General features: G+C 38.4%; 1 protein-coding gene and 1 pseudogene across 1 annotated transcript in view; both read left to right on the top strand.

The window, feature by feature from the left end:
- Stpg2 (sperm tail PG-rich repeat containing 2) overlaps positions 1-21741 on the top strand; it is a 432046-nt gene that overhangs the window by 137720 nt on the left and 272585 nt on the right. The window lies entirely within an intron of this gene.
- LOC128106318 (60S ribosomal protein L36a-like) lies at positions 1674-2046 on the top strand (annotated as a pseudogene).

A 21741-nucleotide genomic window follows, 5' to 3' on the forward strand; every position in this document is an offset into this window, starting at 1 on the left:
GCTGAGAAGAGGCACCTTGACCATGGTAACTATTCTGAAGGAAAACATTTAATTGGGGTGGCTTGCTTACAGTTTCAGAGGTTCAGTACATTACCATCATGGTGGAGAGCATGGTGCCATGTAGGAAGATGTGGTACTAGAGGAATAGCTGAGAGTCCTACATCATTCAGGCAACAGGAATTTGACTGACTCACTGGGTGGTATCCTGAGCCTAGGAAACCTCAAAGCCCACCCCCACCATGACACACTTCCTCCAACACGGCCATACCCAACTCCAAAAAGCCACACCTCCTAATAGTGCCACTCCCTATGGAATTATGGGGGCCAGTCACATTCAAATTATCACAGTGGGTCTTCCCGCATCTGTGAACATAATCAATACAGTCCCCATAGGTATGCCCAGAGGCCATCTCCCAGGTGATCCTAGATTCTGTCAAGCTGACAGTGAAAACTTGCCATCACTTGTCTGTTTGTCCCATTTTCTGTGTGGACTCATCCTTTGTACGCAGCTTTACACTGGGACCTCAGAACTGGGGTTCAGAAGTCTTTCCCATAAATTGTCTCAGATATTGTATTACATAAATGGAAAACTGACTAATGAACTTATTTTCTTCACATTTGAACTCTGATCTTTGTTTGTTTCTTTTTGCTATTTTGCTCTGGATTCTTTTTCGTTTTAATTAAAAAAATGGTCCTTATTTTTATCTTAGGATATTTTTATATGATATCTATTCATGTTCTTTCACATTTATATTTTTACTTCTAAAGTAGTTTTTGCTTCATTTTTATTATTATTGTTTTACCACCTCATTTATGAGTTTTTCTAATTGTGGTTTATATAATATTTTCATAATTTATATGTTTTTTGTTCTCTTAAAAATTCCTCCAGGAACACATGGTGAGACCTAAGCTGATTTTGTTTTATTAAGTCTACATAACCCTGAAACATGCTGTTACCAAGAGAATCCATTCTGGACTAACACTGACCTGAGTTCAAATTCAGATTCATTAGACATTTGGTGGTCATAAGTAAGCTACCCATTCATCAATTATATCATATATAATGCAGAAACAATAGTGTCTAGCTTCACACTAAGATAATATGCCTACAATGCTTAGCCTACGCCTGACTTGTAGGAAGTGTTTGATAAATCATGACTTGAGAGTTGTTGAGATTTGTACACATCAACGAGTAGCAGCGTCTTTACAACCTCAGGGGAGGAATGACATAATAAATCATATCCAAAAGAAAACAATTACTTAAAATACTCGATTTTCCTGGATTGTATATGGTGGCCTTAGTGCCACCAGTATTTTCTGATATAACTGAAAAATACATTTTCCAGAATTCTGTTCAGTGAGTGGCTTGAAGTTGGATGTTTACAGTGATAGCATGTCACATGGCACTCAGGAGGAAATAAATTGGGAGTCATTCTCAAGGGATGCCATGGTGCTATCATCACTGTGGTGATATTAGGGATTTCCCTCACACTGCCATTTAATATCTATGGCAGTTTCCCAGCATTTCCCATGAGTTCTGGCTTTTTCACCAACTCCTTTGTTTTAGGATAAACTTGATAGGGCCATCCTTTTAGCTCCGACTAGACTTTCCAGATTTTCTTAAATTCTACATAAAAATTTGCTCTTCTGGGCTTGTGTGGTTGAAGCGGCGATCTCGGACGCCGGGTCCCTCGTTTTCATCGCATAGACACCTCTACTGCAAAGATGGTCAATGTACCTAAAACCCAGAGGACTTTCTGTAAGAAATGTGGCAAGCATCAGCCTCACAAAGTGACCCAGTATAAGAAGGGCAAGGATTCCCTGTACGCCCAAGGAAAGCAGTGCTATGATCGGAAGCAGAGTGGTTATGGTGGGCAGACAAAGCCAATTTTCCGAAAGAAGGCCAAAACCACAAAGAAGATTGTGCTCAGGTTTGAGTGTGTCGAGCCCAACTGCAGATCCAAGAGGATGCTGGCCATTTAGAGGTGCAAGCATTTTGAACTGGGAGGAGACAAGAAGAGAAAGGGCCAAGTGATCCAGTTCTAAAACTTGTGTTTTCTGAGAGGAAAATACTGAAGCACTAGAAAAATTACCTGTTAGAAAATAAAGTTATTGTTACTGATAAAAAAAAGTGTTCTTCTGTAATACTTTTGGTAGCTCTGCTTTCTTAGCCAGACCAAGAGAGGTGTAGCATGTTATGTTTTTATTTGTAAAGATTTATTCTCTTCCTCTCCCTTTCCCCATCGCGCTCTCTCTCTCTCTCTCTCTCTCTCTCTCTCTCTCTCTCTCTCTCTCTCCTCTCTCTCTCTCTCTCTCTCTCTCTCTCTCTCTCTCTCTCTCTCTCTCGTGTGTGTATGTGTGTGTGCATGTTTGCCAGGTGTGTGGGAATGTTCAAAGAGGCCGGAAGAGGGAGTTGGATCCACAAGTTCTGGAGGTCCAGGTAGTTGTGAGTTCGCTAGCTTGGGTGCTGGGAGCAAAGCCTGAGTCCTCTGCAAGAGAAGCAGATGTTTTTAACAACTGAACCCTCCTTCTAGTCTCTGTATGTTATGGTTTTTAATCGTCTCATAGTTTTGTCTTACTAGACTGCTGTCTTTGTAAAGATGCATCTTGTTTTCTTTGATCTCATAATGTCTTTGTCATATATATGAATAAGTATAAATGAATATATAATATATATGAATGATAAGTATAAATGAATGAATATATATGTATATATATTCATACCATATATATTCTTCTAAAAGAAGAAAATGGTGGCTCAGGAAAGTTTTCTGGTTTGTAACATCAAAGTTATATCTATAATTATTTAGCTTTTAAAGAATTAAGGAATTTTGAGCTTTATCTTTTTAAAAGTTACTTTAAGCCTTTTATTATTTTTTAACCCTGGAGTTACTCTTTTTTTTCTTTTCTTTTTTGTTAAAATTTTTTATTCATTTTACATACCAACTACAGATCCTCCTCTCATCCCTCCTTCTGCTCACCCCCAGCTTCTCCCCCTCCCCGACCCACCCTCCCATTACCTCCTCCCAAAGGGTAAGGCCTCCCATGGGGAGTCAGCAAAGCCTGGTACATTCAGTTGAGGAAGGACCAAGCCCTTCTGGCTGCATCAAGGGTGAGCAAGGTGTCCCACCTTAGGTAATGGGCTCCAGAAAGCCAGCTCATGCACCAGGGATAGATCCTGATCCCACGGCCAGGGGCTCCTCAAACAGACCAAGCTACACAACTGTCTCCTGTATGCAGAGGGCCTAGTCTGGTCCCATGCAGGTTCCACAGCTGTTGGTCTAAATTTTGTGAGTTCCTGTGAGCTTGGTTCAGTTGTCTCTGTAGATTTCCCCATCTTGAGCTTGGCCCCCCCGCCCCCCACCCCTGTTCATATAATCCCTCTTCCCTCTTTTCAACTGGACTTCTGGAGCTTGGCCTGGAGCTTGGCTGTGGATCTCTGCATCTGCCTCCATCAGTGACTGGATGAAGGCTCTATGATGACACTTAGGGTAGTCACCAATCTGATCACCAGGATAGGCCAGTTCAGTCACCCTCTTCACTACTGCTAGAAGTCTAGACTGGGGTCATCCTTCTGGATTCCTGGGAACTTCCCTAGAACCAGGTTTCTCCCTTACCTCGTAATGTCTCCCTCTATCAAGATATCTCTTTCATACCTCTCTCACTCTGTCCCTTCCTCTGCTCGATCATATTGTTCCCTCATGTTCTCATCCCCTATCCTGTCCCCTCTCCCCCCCCCCATTTCCTGTTTACTCATTGGGATCTCATCTGTTTCCTCTTCCCAAAGTGATCCATGCATCCCTCTTAGGGTCCTCTTTGTTTCCTAGCTTCTCTGGTGCTGTGGGTTGTAGTCTGAGTATCCTTTGCTTTACATTTAGTATCCACTTATGAGTGAGTACATACCATGTTTGTCTTTCTGAGTCTGAGTTACCTCACTCAGGATGATTCTTTCTAGTTCCATACATTTGCCTGCAAATTTCATGATGTCATTGTTTTTTATAGCTGAATAGTACTCCATTGTATATATGTATCACATTTTCTTAATCATTTCTTTGGTTGAGGGGCATCTAGGTTGCTTCTAGGTTCTGGCTATTACAAATAATATGCCAATGAACTTAGTTGAGCAAGTGTCCTTGTGATATGATTAAGCATGCCTTGGGTATATGCCCAAGAGTGGTATCATTGGGTCTTGAGGTAGATTGATTCCCAATTTTCTGAGAAGTCGACATACTGATTTCCAAAGTGGCTGTATAAGTTTGCACTCTCATCAGCAGTCAAGGAGTGTTCCCCTTGCACATCCCCTCTCACATAAGCTGTCATCAGAGTTTTTTGATCTTAGTCATTCTGATAGGTGTAAGATGGTATCTCAGAGTTGTTTTGGTTTACATTTCCCTGATGACTACGGATGCTGAGCAATTCCTTAAATATATTTCATCCATTTGAGATTCTTCTATTGAGAATTCTCTGTTTAGATCTCTACTTTATGGCTCTCTTATTCTGGTTTTCTTTCACCAATATTGAGGGTTGAACCTGAGGCTTTGTCTACTTCAGGATTCCTTGTTAAGGAACCACACTTTCTCAGTCCTTTTCCCTGGGCTTCTTTTGTTCATCCTCTCCTTACTGCAGGCCTGTGTTGAGAAGGAAAGTTCAGCTGTGCATTATTTTTCTATGGCCACTATACCAAATGCCAGACACAGTGACTTAGACATCAAAATTTATTGACCTTCAATTCTCAAGGCTAGAAGTGCAAACCTAGCACTTTTATAGACATGGTTGGTTTCTTCTAAAGTTACTCCTTTTAATTCTATATGGGAAGTCTGCAAATTTTCCAGTTCTTTAAATTATGCTTCCCCTTTCACTATACTTTTGCATTTAAATCATTTCTTTCCTCTCTGTGTGGCTAAATGTGGCCTCACAGAAACATGGATGCCTTGCTGTTTAGATGGATAGTCTGCTTTATGCCTCTTCACTTCCTTATTTCGTTAAGTACTAGGACACAAGTTCAATTCCACCCTGTTCCTTGTGAGAGAAATGGCATTTATCCAGCTTCTACTCCCTTGTTACTCATTCCCTCCCAGGACCTCAGCAGATGACCCACAGGTAAAGTTTTCTACTATCACCCCCAGTCCTGACCACTTAAGAAATCTTGTAGAAACTTTCCACTCCTCTCATAGTTTTGCTCTTTTTTTTTTTTTTTTTTTTTGGTTTTTCGAGACAGGGTTTCTCTGTGTAGCTTTGCGGCTCTTCTTTTTAATCCATTGTTGTGGCAATCTAGACCTTTCCTAGCCTGCTCTTCTAGTTCCTATTGTGTAGTATGAAAGCCACTTCCACATCTCACTATTTATTCCAGAACATTCAGCTTCTAGCCCATATTTTCTCCTTTACTCTGTTTTCTGCTACTGTAACAGGAAAGGAAAGGCTGGATAATTTATGAAGAGCAGAAATTTATTTGTCATAGTTCTGGAAGCTAGGAAGTTCAAGACCAGGAGGTTGTATATGGCAAGGTGTAGCATGAATCTTAAAAATTCTTATTAATAAAATCAAACCTGTGAGCCAGGTATTGGGGTGAAGCTGGAAGATCAGAGATACAGAACAGGCCACAGCTAACTTCTCCTGGCCAACTTCTCAGCTGATCTTGTTTCCTCAGATTGGAAGCTTCTGTGTCCTCATATCCAAATGGCTCTCAGCTGAACTGTGCTGCTAGAAGCCTGAAAGCTTAACCAACCAAATGCTTCTAGTTTCTGGTCCTCACGCCTTATATACCTTTCTGCTTTCTACCACCACTCCCTGGGATTAAAGGCTCGCTTTCTGGGATTAAAGACGTGTGTCACCATGCCTGGCAGTTTCCAATGTGGCCTTGAACTCACAGAGATCCAGAGGGATTTCTACCTCTGGAGTGCTAGGATTAAAGGTGTGAGTGTCACCATTTTCTAGCCTTTGTATCTAGTGGCTGTTCTGTCTCTGACCCCAGATAAGTTTATTAGGGTGCACAATATTTTGGGGAACACAATACCACCACAGAGAGGTTCTTCTTTCACATGACCAATGAGAAAAAGATGATCAAACTCTTGTTTCCTTATATAATTATCCCAATTGCCTTCATGATCCTATTACCTCTTAGAGTACCATCTTTGAATACTGTTAACCTGATTTCATACATGGTATGTAGCAGAATAAGGAATGATATGGATAAAATTTATATCTCCAGTGACTTACCCTTTTATCTGGTAAGGCTTAATGTGGAGGGTTGTTACTGTTTTTCAGGAATTGGGCTAGTTTAGGGTTTTATTGTTGCTGTATTTCACCTCTGAAGGGTAAAATGGGCCAAGGAAAAATACCCTGAGACAGAGTTGACCTCAGAACCAGGGCTTGAAGTCACACCAATCCCTGAGCTTGCACCAGAGTCGGGCTGCAGAATCCCATTAATCCCTGAGCACAGAATCCCACCAGTCCCTGAGGACCCTGATCTTGAAATACTACCAGTTCCTGTGCACAAAATCCCACCGAACCCAGAGCTTGCCCCAGAATCAGACCACAAACATCCACCAATACCAAGCCACCCGGCAAAGCTCTCCCACCCCCAAGAAACTCTATATAAGCTCTGTACCTTACTCAGTTTGCTGCTGTTTCTCACCCAAGGCAGCCACCTTCCCGGATTCTTCCTTCCCAAGAAATCTCTTGAGCGAGGTGTTTGTATGATATGACACTTTCACTAGAGCAGAGCCCAGCTGTAACAGCTTCACTGGGGAAGCACTAGAGCAGAGTTGTTACACACCAGGGATGGAGCAGAGCAGAGCAGAGCAGAGACAGCTTCACTGGGGAAACCCTCCTGTGCTGGAGCAGAGTTGTTACACTTGCACTGGGGAAACCTTTCCCTGGAGCAGAGCTGTAAGCCACTGTGTTTACAGTGACTTTGTGTTAGTCCTTGGCTCCCCACTGCCAGGATACCTGAGCAGTGACACTTACAACCTCCGTGTATTGCTGGTGTCATGCTCCCTCATTATTCCTGAGTGTAGATGTCGGTTGCCAGAGTTTTTCTTTAGTATTTATGTTCTTTTCTTAGTTTTAGGCTATACCCCATGTTATTTGTGACACATTTTGCTAGTGATGTGAGGCCATAGGATGGATGTTTTTACAGTGTAAGATTCAGCAGAAGTTTTAGGCAGGATCAAGTTTCTGAGTATCCAGGTGTATCTTTTACAGTCATTTTGAGCTTCTGGAACAACCTTATGATTTTTCTGCTCCTCTTGCAAAATACTTCCTTCCCTGCTATATTTTTGTCAGCTATAGGACTCGTTTGCTGGTGGCAACATATTCATTGTGCTCCCTTCTACATGTAGGAAATGTTTAAATGTTTGGAGTGGAACATTTGGCTCCTTTACTGTGGCAGAAAGTTTTCTCTTCAGTTTGTACTGTGAGGCATTCTTTCTGCAGTGCCAGTCTCTGCCCCCTAATATTCTTTGTGAGGTTACAGACCATAGCACTGTCTGTAGGTCCCTGGCATCTTATAGTCTTTGTGTCTGTGGGATCCTAATGTCTTATATCTTATACTAGTCAACACTTACGCTTATGCAATCCATTAAAACTTCTTTACACTTGTCTATGTGGTGTTTCCCATCCTTGCTTAATTCCCCACTTCAGATAAACCAGTAATTATAAAAACCTTTTCTGGAGACCCCGGTCCTTCTTTACATTTCACTATAATTTTGTTGCACTTGATGTTAGCTTTCTCTAATAGATCCAAGAAAATTGGCCATCTTGTAGATTATTTAGATTTTATTTGTAGTGTGGAGTGATACTCTAGCTCTCTCTATCCAAAGCAGATTCTGAAAGTTTTGACATTAAAATAATTAAGTCTGACTAAGCAATAGAGACCACAACTGAGGCTTCTGATGGAGGACTCTTCAGATTCTACTCTAGATGTTTTTGCATTGGATATAAATGACTCAGATCAGAGAAATGGAAAAGTATATCAGCCTGTAAGGACTTTAAAATGTAGAGTGATAAAGTATACTTAACAAGGGAATTTCCTCTGAGGATGCCATCCTTTGAAACCGTGTAATTCATGCTTGAGTGTCAATTCTTCATGCTGAATGAGCAAAAATATTATTTCTTTTATTCCATTTCCAATATATTTAAGTCATTTTATTTGTGATCATAAGAATGCTTTAAGTACTTGAATAATTTATTTTTTGCTTTCCTGCTTATGAGTTAGTTTGGTTACATATTTCAAGAATGCTACTGATAATAAAAAATGTTTTTGAGAAGTCTAATGAGTGAAGATTCAAGGGAATAATAATTAATCAAAAAGCAATATTTTGAAGTTGTAAGGACATCAAGAAAAACTATATTTTTTCCACTATGTATACCAACTTATGATCAACTCTTATCCCAGTTCCAGACAGAATCTTTGTTCCCTCTGAATCATGATGTGGACCATTCTTGCCAGTGTTACTCTTAGCATTCCAGTCTACCTAGCTCTCACAAGATCTGCACATTAAATTCTTCATATAGGGGTTAGGCTTTGTGAAAATTGCCTCATCCATGTTGGCATGTCAACTTGAAGTACCAATGTTTAGATCTTGTTTAGGTACCCATGTCATTGAGATTTCCTGGGTGCAGACATATATAGAAGACAGTATCTTGCAGCAGATATCTTGTCCTAGTCTTCTGGCTCTTTACAATCTCTCTGCCCACTCTTCTTTGATGTTCTGTGATATTCCCTAAGCTTTAGGTGTAGGGGTTGTGTTGTAGATGTATCAATTGGGGCTGGGCACACCACAGTTGTTCTCTGTATTTTGGCCACTTGTGGCTTTCTGTAATGGTCTACTTTTTTTTTTGAAAATTTTAACTTAATTATTTAAGGATTAAATGTATGTATACAATATTATAATCATAAATAACCCCCAGTTTCCTCTTTCGGCTACCTATACTCTCACAAAGTGTCTCCCTCCCAAGTTTATGCCCTTGCTGATTTTGAAGCTCAGTATGATGGTACACATTATAATTCCAACACTCAGAAGGTTGAGGTAGTGAGCCTTTGAATGTAAGGCTACCCTGAGCTAGTAACACATTCTGACTAGAAAAACACAAAAATAGACTTACCATATGACCCAGCTAGACCACTCCAAATCAACTTACTTCAGCAATGATTGCATATGAATGTTTATTGCAATACCATTCATAAGAGTTATTTTATGGAACCAATCTAAGTGTCTAACAACAGAGGAATAAAGACAGTGAAATTTATATACATAATGGATTTTTTTCAGCCATAAAGAAAAATGAACTATTTTGTGGGGGGCTTATGGAAGGAAGTCTTGGAACCTTAGGTTATAAAAGTCATTGAGAGCTCAGAATAATTAATGGTTTTTGGGAAGGGGAGAATCAGTCTTCTCCAGGGACAAGCCTCCTGATAAGTTTATCCAATACTAAGAGGTCAGCCTAACTGCATATAAGCAACATTAAATCATCTCATCAGGTTATATATGCTATATATAACATACACATAACACACACACATGCGTGCACACACACACACATACACACACACACACACACACATACACACACACACACACACACACACACATGTATAAGAAAAAGAGGATATGGATTTGAAAAGGAGTGGGAGATATATAGGAGGAGTTTGAGGTAGGAAATGTGGAGAATGATGTAAACGTAGTATGGAATTCTCAAAAGATAAACAAAAAAGAAAAGAAAAAGAAAATGTAAAAACAGTTTTACAGATAGTGGTATATTTGCAACTTTTAAATACATTTTATTATTAATATTGAAAAGATGTTCCAGGAAAGTAAAACAGTTCCCTAAACACCAGAAAACCAAGGAAGCAGCATGTATGCTAATGATAATATCTCTCAGGCCTTTATAATTACCCCTTAATATGGCATTTATACTTAGAAAATTAATTTATGCATTTTATGGCCCCATATAAAATTCTATAAAAATGGTTTTAGGATACCATTGCTTAATTATGAAAGAAGCATTAGCAGAATAGACTTTTTAAAACCTGAATTTGCACATTATGCATTTACACCAGAGTTTAAAAATCTTTCTTAGACCTTTGATTTGCTATATACCAAAAATAATTCACATATTAAAAAATTTCCAGCAATTTGCTAATGTGCATAGTAAGTACCTGATTACATCTGTTTCTTCATATGAGACTCATAGTGTACACTTAAGGGGCTTTTCTTCTATTGGAATTCAATTGATTTAATTAGGCAAGTCCCACTAATGTGCTAGTTGGAAGACAGAGTTTTTTCTTTTAACATTCACTTGAGATTACATTATCTTCACAGAATCATAATTATATTGATGCTTGCTATAGTGAAGTAGATGTATGCCTGCTAAAATTGTAATGAAGTTAACTTTTGACATAAATTACTATGTAATTTTTATTGCACATAAGATCATTTCTTCTTTTTTTGTTTTAACACACTGTATCTCAAATACTTGAGTAACATTTTGTTGTATATTTACGAGACCATGATGTGAAATAAAGACAAAAGAGTGTGATCAGAATGCATCCTGGGAAATAGCTGGAAAGTTTTGTATGTTAGAACCTAATTATGACATAGGACATTCTCCCTTATACATTTTTATATATTAAATACTAAATAGCTTCAGTTCATTTATATTCTATATCAGCTTATCTCAATTTAAATTATAAGAAAATAATATTGAGACTTTGTTCTAGTCTTTTATGACAGCTCACAGGACACAGAGAGCCATGCTCTTGTGGAGGAACTTCAGAAAACATCAAATTGAGATCTGTAAAAATCCTCTGGAGTATAACATTTGTCTTACATTATCCAAAATAATTATTTTCCATATATACCTAATATAAGCAGTATACTTTAAGATCACGAAAATTATTCAATACATTTTCTTAATTTTCTTTTACTTTAAAAGTCATTATGTTTTTTTTTTTTTACTCATTCTCTCGTTTTAGAAATCAGTGGCCATTAGAGAGAAATATATAAAAGAGCCATGTAATTATGTAAATTAGTTTTTAAAAAATAAAAATGTACAACTTTAGAAAACAGTTTTGTTGTTGCTACTTAATTGGAAAATTGACATTATTACCATTCAGATTTATTTTTGAGAATTATGTAATAATTTGTCATTTTGCTGCTTTTTGTGATGATTAACTCTTTCTCAGTCCATATATACATTCTCATGGATGTGTTTATCTTTCATGTATGTAGAATTTCTTAAAGTGTCCTCTACAGTACTGGATTATGGATATGGATTTCCGTAGCTTCTGTTTTCCATCGAAGGATGCATTTATTCTTCAATTACAAATGATTATATTTTTCAGCCTAGTAATATAGGCTTATAGCTGCTTGATCTACCAGGGACTGAAGTTCACCATTCCATGCTTTTCTGGCTTTCCGAATTTCTGCTAAGGAATTTGCTGTTTTGATAGATTTTCTTTTATGTGTCACTTGGAATTTTTGTTCTAGAACTTTCAATATTCTTTCTTCTTTCTTTATGTGCAGAGTTTTTACTGTAATATGATGTGGGAAATTCCTTTATATTATGTTTATCATACTAAAGACCATATATATATCAATATCTTTCTCTTTCTCATTACTTGATTTTTTATTTATTTTTTGCTATTTCCTTATTAGCTCATACCTCTATATTTTTCTACAGCCATCTGTAGATACATTCTGGTCTTTTAATGGTAATTCACTGATCTTGTATGTTCTGCTCACACTTCCTTTTTTCTTTATTCTTGTCCGAATGCTTTAATTTGTGTCCCTTTTCTTCAAGCCCTAATAATCTGTCATGTATTTATTGTAGCAGGTTAATGAGGTTTTCAATTGGATTTGAACTTTCACCTCCAAAAATTCAAATGGATTTTTTTTAAAGCTTTCCTATTTATTGGATTTCTCTTTCATATTCTGCATTGTCTTCCTATTTTCACTCAAGTGCTTTTGTGTAGGCGAGAGGCCATGCACACATTTGTGTGTGTGTGTGTGTGTGTGTGTGTGTGTGTGTGTGTGTGTGTGTGTGTGTGTGTGTTAGAGGTTTCTCTGTCTTTCTCAATCACTGTCTGCTTTATTTTTTGAGATAGAGTTTTTCATTGAACTTGGAGCACATCAATTTGGCTAGGCTGGCTGACCAATGAGTTTCATGAATCTGCTTGTTTTCCAACACATCCCACCCCAGTGCTAGAGTTATAGAATGTACCATATGGTCCAGCTTTTACATAGGTGCTAGTGAACTGAGCTTAGGTTCTCATGTATGGGCAGAAGGCACTTTACCAGCTAAGCCATCTCCCCAGCCTGCAACTGCTCCAATATCAATTTGTACTCTTTTAATTCATTTAGGAATTCTGTTTCCTGAAAAGCAAACAGGAGTGGAATGGGGTACTCATTTTTGCTATCATATGGCCATTGTAAGGGTGAACCTCATTAGCTTGGCTGATGGAAGAGAAGAAGGTCTCAGGCATTGGTGCTATTAGCTTTAACCCTGGAGTGGAGTCTCTTAGATGTTGAGGATGGTGCTAAAAACTTTCAGGTGTCATATTTTGTTAATAACTGAAAAAGTGATTAGTATACTTCCTGGAAGAGAGACCTAAGAGAGTTTCTGAAAATGTACCAAAGAGACAATCAGTTGTAAATGTAGTAGAAACATTAGGAGAAAAGACAGGGAATTTCAAGCCTATTTAAAAGGAATTCTGCAGGCTGTTCATTGACAGAATTTGTGAAAGAAAACAGGGAGAAATCTTTTCCCCTCAATGTAAATGAAAATATGAATCCTCCAATTTAAGGAGCTGAAACAAATCCTCAGGAAGATGAGCAGGAAATACATTGAGATGCATGCACCAAAGGAAAAGTAGGTTATCAAAAAAAAAAAAAAAAAGCAGTGGAGACAAAAGAGTATGCATAGTATGCATAGTTTTAGGGGAAAAAAAACACCATAAAGTTTAAGCAGGAATTATTTTATTGTCAATTAGCTCTTTACACCAATGTTAACTGGATCAATAAACACTTGTCTACAGTTCAAGAATGCATAGAAAGCAGTACTTGGTCACTTGGCCTCCACAGGAAGTGTTTCTGCTCTTGTGCACTTAGGAATTTACCTTGGGATGAAAAGTTGCAACTATGAGCTACTGGCCCCAAAGCCACTCTGCTGCTGCATGATTAGGAAGCTGCATGCCTGAGTTGTTTTCTTTTGCTGAAGCTGTCAATTTGACTCACACTGCCTTGAATATATTTTCTCCAGCAAAGAATTCTTCAAGCCCAGCTTCCCCTTACACATAACTCTGTTCCATATCCAGACTTACACAAATGCATTTGAATAACAAAAACAAATCATCCTTGGATCACTAGCAGTGACAGTTTTCATGAAAAATAGTTTTCAGCTTTATAGTTTCTAAAATACAGAAAGGCAGAGCAGAAGGAAGTTGAAAAACATGCAAATGAGGTAACCCATAGTCTCTGCCGTACATATCAAAGAATAACTCTCTTAACAGCATCATTTCAGTACCAAACATGAGCCACAAGACAGTGAGACAATGCCCACAGAGTGCTGTTCTGAAAACAGATATTCAGAAGTATGGAACTTACTCTTTTTATTTTATTTTTTTATTTTATAATTTAATTTAATTTTACATATCAGCCACAGATTCCCTTGTTCCCTCTGCCCCACCCCGCCCCCGCCTTCCCCCCAGTGCACCCCCCATTCCCATCTCCTCCAGGGCAAAGACTCCCCTGAGGATTGAGTTCAACCTGGTAGATTCAGTCCAGGCAGGTCCAGTCCCCTCCTCCCAGGCCGAGCCAAGTGTCCCTGCATAAGTCCCAGGTTCCAAACAGCCAGCTCATGTACTGAGGATAGGACCCGGTCTCACTGCTTGGATGCCTCCCAAACAGATCAAGCTAATCAACTGTCTCACTTATCCAGAGGGCCTGATCCAGTTGGGGGCTCCTCAGCTATTGGTTCACAGTTCATGTGTTTCCATTCGTTTGGCTATTTGTCCCTGTGCTTTTTCCAACCTTGCTTTCAGCAATTCTCGCTCATACAAACCCTCCTCTTTCTTGCCAATTGGACTCCTGGAGCTCCACCTGGGGCCTGGCCGTGGATCTCTATGTCCAGTTCCCTCAGTCATTGGATGGGGTTTCTAGCACGACAATTAGGGTGTTTGGCCCTCCTATCACCAGAGTAGGTCAGTTCGGGCTGTCTCTCGACCATTGCCAGTAGTCTATTGTGGGGTATCTTTGTGGATTTCTGTGGACCTCTCTAGCACTTTGCTTCTTCCTATTCTCATATGGTCTTTCTTCATTTATCATGGTCTTTTGGACGTGAGTGGGGGTAATGAAGGGCAAGGGTCGAGGGAAAGAGAGCTTAGGGGAGCGGGAGATCCCAGCTGGATCAAGAACAGAGAGGGAGAACAAGGAATAATGGAACTTACTCTTAATAGATCTGAGGAGCTACTGAACAGTGCACTTTGCTAACTTCATGTCATTAACCACAGAGGGAAGAGTAACATGCAATGCCAATGGATTGCCTTTAACAAAGACATACCACTGTCATCATAAGAAAACGTTAACTTCAAAATACACACACGTGTGGAGTCAGAGGACAGCTTGTGCTCCCCTTCACCTTGTGTGGTTTGGAGGATTGAACTTAGGTTGTCAGGCCATGCAGTTGGCACCTTTACTGCCCGAACCATCTCAGCAGCCCCGAGTTCCAGAATCTAAAACACTATCCATGTGGACTCCTTCTGGCTTTCAGATAATAGTATTTTGTGGGTTTTATAATCACATTTCTCAGAGTGCAGGGACACCACCATCTGCCATCACTGCATCCGTACTCAGGAAAATGAAAACAGGATTGTACATCTTCTACATTTCTTCCCAGTACCTCATGGCTACCTATAGTATTTTTATACTTTCAAATCTCTTCTTGTCCATAATTGTAAGAATTAAGCTGTAAAACTTTATGTGACAATAGATTTTCAATGGATATTTCATTCAGCTACTTAAAGCATGCTATACTATATTAATGATTGTAAACCCATCTTAAGTGGTTTGCTTAAAATGGTTTGAACCATTCTGAAAGCCAGACTCAAGATATATGAACTATTAATGGGTGTGATGCCTCTCATCCTGTGAACAATATTCCATTTGTCACAGATTTCTAAAATGTTTCCTAACAGTTCTGATCCAAATTTCTGGATCTGTGACCATGATGAAACACCACTGCCTTGGTTAAATTATAACAGAGCACAAATTGATCTTGAAAAATTATTTATTTTTAAAATTTCATATGATTTACATAACTTTCCCCCTTCCCCCAGCTCCTCCTGTGTTTATTCCATGCTGCTGTCTCTTCAATTCATGGCCATGGTCTATTTTTCTTTAATTATTATTGTTATATACACACACACACAATTATATAGTGATGAGTTAAATGTACAATTTCACAATAGAGTGTATATTCCTATGTGTATACCCCATGTGCATATCCATACATGTATATTTCTATTTGTATATCTCAATGTGTATACACCTATGTGTATATCCCTATGCACATATTCTTCCTTGACCCAGTGGTCATTCATTAGAGAGTTGTTCAATTTCCATGAGTTTGTAGGCTTTCTGTTGTTTCTGTTTTTGAAAACTAGGTTTAATCTGTGGTGGTCTGATAAGATACAGAGAGTTTTCTCTTATATCTCTTGAGACTTGCTTTGTGGCCAAGTATGTGTTCAGTTTTGGAGAAGGTTCTGTGAGGTGCTGAGAAGAAGGTATATTCTTTTGTGTTTGGGTGAAATGTTCTGTAGATATCTGTTAGGTCATAATGTTATTAAGTTTCATTATTTCCATGTGTCATTTCCGTCTGAATGACCTTTCTGTTGAAGAGAGTAGGGTGTTGAAGAGAAGACGACTTCCCTGAACATAGTGATCAATGATTTTTAACCAGGAAGCAAATGCATGAGTTAATGAATGAATCTGTGGTAACATCTCACATGTTTAGCCTTGTTCCTGAGTCCCCAATGATAGCAGGCCACTAAGTCTTGAAAGCACTTTACACAAATACAATACATAGCTGCTTTGGCTGTAAGCAGTCCTATATTGGATTTTTGTTCAGTTTCTCTTTTCCCTAATAAGGTTCCTATTTTCAACACAGGTTAATACAATGTTGACTCCATCAGTGAAGGAAAAAACTGAAGACATCCATTGAGATTTCCCTCAGGGATTAAACTCTGAAGAAAAATTATACTGTGTCTCTAGGTAGTAAAATCTGACTATTTCGCTGAATATTTGATGTGAGATCAATTTTCTTCTCTTTGATATCAAAAAGTAGACTTTTATTTTTAATGATTACATTTTTTGTAACTGACTTTACATTGGTTTTATAGAAAAGCACGAACAAAAGTGACCTGTATAGACTTTTTCCTCACATACACTAATCCTACTGAGCAAGAAATTGAAGCAGCTATCACCAATCAGAACAGTTTTATTTTTCCAGTGTTTTCTTTAAGTTCAGTTACTTCTTTTATAACATTGAGTGTGATAGGAAGAAAGTGACAATGAAAAGGACATAATTATCTCAGAACTGGTTGGACATATTCAGACACTAAAATAATCCTGATAAATTTAGATATAAATTTTGAGTGTGATTTGTGAGTAATGTATGGATTTAAATATCCAAGCTTAATATTCATTAGCTGTGGAGAAAATATTTACCTGTAAGATGTCAGAAATTTGTTATGTTCAAACTTTTGAACTCAAATGAACCTTACTTTTATGTACTCATGTCCAGGATGCAAGAGATAATTTTATATGAAATACTATAGAACTGTAAATCAAAAGTATAGATTTATAGAAATGGGTTAATTTAAGATATAGGATCTAGCTAGCAAGAAGTCTGCATGGCCATAGTTTAAAAATAATATAAGCCTGTATGTGTTTATTTGGGTCTGAGCAGCTGTGGACCAGGCGGGACATAGCAAAACTTTCAGCTTCACAGAAGCCTTTTAGTCTCTCACTATTAATGTGTGGGGTTCAATGTGTAATTTAAGCTTTAGTAATGTTTCTTTTACAAATGTGGGTACTCTTGAATTTTGTGCATAGATGTTCAGAATTGAAATGCCATCTTGGTGGATTTTTCCTTTGATGAGTATGAAGTGTCTTTCTCCATGTCTTTTTTTAAAAAAAATTTGGTTGGAAGTCTATGTTGTTAGATATTAGAATCACTACACCAACTTGCTTCTTGGTTCCATTTGCTTGGAAAATCTTTTTCTAACTGTTTACTCTGAGGTAGTGTCTGTCTTTGATGTTGACACATATGTTTCTTGTATTCAGCAGAAGGTTGGATCCTGTTTTTGCATCCATTTTGTTAGCCTGTGTCTTTTTACTGGGGAATTGAGTCCATTGATATTAAGGGATATTAATGACCAGTGATTGTTAATTCCTGTTATTTTTTTATTCTGGTGGTAGTAGTGTGTGTGTGTGTGTGTGTGTGTGTGTGTGTGTGTGTGTGTGTGTGTATGTGTGTGTGTGTGTGTGAGAGACAGAGAGAGAGAGAGAGAGAGAGAGAGAGAGAGAGAGAGAGAGAGAGAGAGAGAGAGTTTCCTTCATTTGATTCTGCTCATGTAGTACCTTCTGTATGTCTGGATTTGTAGACAGATCCTGGCGCCCAACGTGGGGCTCGAACCCACGACCCTGAGATTAAGAGTCTCATGCTCTACCGACTGAGCTAGACCCCCATGTGGGCCAGGCAGGAAAACTCCAGCTACAAGATCCTATCTAAATTTGACTTTGTCATGGGTATCTTATTTTCTCCATCTATGGTGATTGAAAAATTTGTGTGGTATAGTAGTCTGGACTGATATCTATTGTCTCTTAGAGTCTACAACACGTCTGTCCAGGCCCTTCTGACATTTAGAGGCTTTATTGGGAAGGTGGGTGTAATTCTAATAGGTCTGCCTTTATATGTTACTTGACTTTTTTCCTATGCAGGTTTTCTTTCTTTGTTGTGTACATTTAGTGTTTCAATTATTATGTGGTGGGGGAACTTTATTTTCTGGTCTAATCTATTTGGTGTTCTATAAGCTTCTTCTATCTTTATAGACATCTCTTTTTTTAGGCTAGGAAAATTTTCTTCTATGATTTTGTTGAAGATACTTCCTGGGCTTTTGAGCTGGGAATCTTCTCCTCCTTTGATTCCTATTATCCTTACATTTGGTCTTTTCATAGTGCCCCAGATTTAATGGATGTTTTGTGTCAGGAACTTTTTAGATTTAACATTTTCTTTGACTGCTATATCAATTTCTTCTATTGTATTTTCTGTGCTTGAGATTCTCTCTTCCATCTCTTTTATCCTATTGGTGATGCTTACATCTATGATTTCTGCTCATGTACCTAGATTTTTATTTCTAGGATTCCCTCAGTTGTGTTTTCTTTACTGCTTCTATTTCCATTTTCAGGTCTTTAACAGTTTTATTTATTTTCTTCAATTGTTTGTTTTTTTCTTGGCTCTTTTTCAGGGATTTATTCATTTATTTCAATTGTTTGTTTGTATTTTCCTGAATTTTCTTAAGGGATTAATTCAATTCCTCCTTAAGGTCCTTAAATATCTACATAAAGTTGGTGTTAAGGTCTTTTTCTTGTGCTTCTGTTGTGTTGGAATATTCAGTGTAGTTGGTTGTTTTTACTCTTTACTCTTTGGGGGGCCTGCCACCATGCTCCCAAAGAAATACATGGGGATTTATTTTTTCTTATGAATGCTTGGCCTTAGCTTGGCTTAATTCTAGCCAGCCTTTCTAAACTTAAATTATCCTGTCTATCTTTTGTCTCTGGGCTTTTATCTTTCTTCAATATACCTTTCTTTACATCTTACTCTCTGGCTGGCTGTGTAGTTGGGTGGCTGGTCCTGATGTCCTCCTCTCCTTCTCCCTTTCTCACTCCTCAATATTTTCTTCCCAGATTTCTCCTCCTATTTATTCCCTCTGCCTGCTAGCCTCACCTGTCCTTTCTCCTGCCTATCTATTGGCTATTCAGCTCTTTATTTGACCAATCAGGTATTTTAGACAGGCAAAATAACACAGCTTCACGGAGTTAAACAAATTCAGCATTAAAGAATGCAACACATCTTTGCATCATTAAACAAATATTCCACAGCATAAGCGAATGTAACACATCTTAAAATAATATTCCACAACAGTGTAGGGCTTGTTGCAGTAGGATAGCTTGGTTCTGGTGGTGACATATTGTCTTGGCTATTGTTGCTTGTGTTCTTAGTTGGCCTCTAGACACCTGGATGTGGGATAATAAAAGGTTTAGGTACCAATTTCTGAATTTGTCTTTGTTGGATGGGTGTATTGTTCCTTGGCTTCTATTTCCTCTCTGGTCTTCTGGTCAGTGTGGCCTGGGCTTCTTCCAGTCTGTTTGCTTTCTGATCAGTCTGTTTGCTCTCTGATAGAGCAGGGCATCTCTGTCCAAGTTGGATGCTGGGAAAAGGCAACTAGGAGGGCATGGGACTGATGATAGGTTGGAGGGATGGTGAGATACTGAAAGAGTCGGAGAGTTTGGAGAACAAGCAGCCTACCTGGACTTCTCCTAGTCTGCTTAGTCTCTGACAGAGTGGGGAGACTCTGCCCCCATTGAAGGTTGGGGTAAGGCAACTAGGAGGGTCTGCAACTGTAGGATATGGTGGGGGGAATGCCAAAATAGTGAGATATTGGGGGAGTTTATATGAGAGAAAGACAGAAAATGAAAGGCCAGGTTTTTTTGTTGTTGTTTTTGTTTTTTGTTTTTTTGTTTTTGTTTTTTTATTTTTCTTTTCATGTTAACAAGGTCAGGGCCATATTAGAAAGGCCAGTTTTATATTGTCAGGTCTGGCCAAATAAGGAATCACCACTGCAAATAGGTGAAGAAGAGCAGAGTGTTGGATTGTTGTGGGTAAAGGAGGCAATAAAGTTTATTTTGAGATGAAAAGTTGGAATGTCCAGCAGTTGGAAATTTGTGGCTAAAATGCCATGATAGAGAAACCAGGTGGAATCAGCTCTTCCTATGACATCAGTTCTGCCTATGGCACTTTTGTTGTTCCTTCCTCAGGATTATGTGTCATGTGATAGCACATAGTTCTAGTTCCTCTAATAAAACAGAATTGTTACATAAGCTACTGTCTCATGTGCCAAGAGAGCATGCACAATAAAGCTAGGATTTTCTGTTTTTACCTATTGGCTATCATTAACAATATAATTGCATTTGTCTTTAAGTATTTTTGTCTTTGAAAGTAAGACTTAGTGTTTTCAAATTCATATATCTCCACAGGTGTATGTTTACAATGATGAATATTAGAGATGCTGAAAAAAAAAGCAAGGACAACATGCTCTTAATTACAATCTGCAGTGTGTTTAACGGAGATGATCTGATTATCATCTGAATGTCTTCTCTCTAAATCCTCAATTAAGCAATGTGGATAAGTGTACTGGAAATTGCTTTAATCAAAGCTTTCTGCATATTCAAACAACTTCACTGTATTATGACCTACACTGTAAAGATTTTGATTGAAAGCTTTGGTTGAAAGCTTGAAGTCTTCTTAAGTCACTTCACAAGTATGACAAATATTTTGTCAAATAATTTCTTAGTGACTTTTATGGTTATATATTTGAGATACTTAAGATGAAATCTTAGGCTAAAATCTTAGACTATTTTATTATAAACTCTTAGCCATGAAATAATAACTAGAATGAAATACGTATTAACCCAAAGCATAAAGTCACTTTTAGTGTAAATCATAGTGAGTGATTTTTAAAGATAAAATATGTTATGGATAATAACTATCCCTAGCAACAGAAATAGAATGACATGTATCATATAACTCGAAAGAATTAGTTCTTTAACTGCCTAGCACTTTACCTCATGTGTGGCATGAGTGTTGCTGCATGGTTTTGATATTAAGCGTGAGTACTGCAGCAGGCTTTTCTCCTCGTGACAGTTAACTCCTCTCTTAGTCATTACTTTGTTACTGTGAAGCGATATAATGACCATGGCAACTCTTTAAAGGAGAACATTTAATTGGGTCTGGCTTACAGTTTCAGATGTTTTGTTCATTATGGTCACAGCAGGAAGCATGGCCGCACACAGGCAGACATGGTGCTGGAGAGGTAGTTGAGAGTTCAACATCTGGATCAGCAGGCAGCAGAAAGAGGGAGAGACATTGTGCCTGGCTCAAGCATTTGAAACTCCCAAACCCACCCCCAGCCACACCTCCTAATCACTGTCAAGTAATGCAATACCTTAATGATCAAACATTCAAATATGTAAGTCTATGATGGCCATTTTTACTCAAACCGTTCAAACTCCTAAGCAAGTGCTCCAGATCCCACACTCTACCTTTTAGACTCCACATCTCTCATCTCTCCCCTCCCTCAGTCCTTCCACTTTCCTCTCTATACTTTCCAGCTGGCATCTAAAGATCTCTTTCTCTTCTTCTCTACATCAGCCCTTCAGATATTTTCAGCTTTACTTTTTAGTTCTCTTCTCCATCATATTCAAAACATGGCAATCCATCTTGATAAAGAAATTAGTATCTGTCTGAATTAGAGTTTCAGTTGTTGGGATAAAAGAACATGACCAAAAGCAACTTGGGGAGGAAAGGGTTTATTTCATCTTGTAGCTTGTCCATCATCCAGGAAAGTCAGTGCAGGAACTAAAGGCAGGAACCTGGAAACAGGAACTGAAGCAGAGGTCATAG

The sequence above is a fragment of the Peromyscus californicus genome, unplaced genomic scaffold, assembly GCF_007827085.1.
Source record: "Peromyscus californicus insignis strain IS unplaced genomic scaffold, ASM782708v3 Scaffold_9__1_contigs__length_137607984, whole genome shotgun sequence".
Classification (NCBI taxonomy): Eukaryota; Metazoa; Chordata; class Mammalia; order Rodentia; family Cricetidae; genus Peromyscus; species Peromyscus californicus.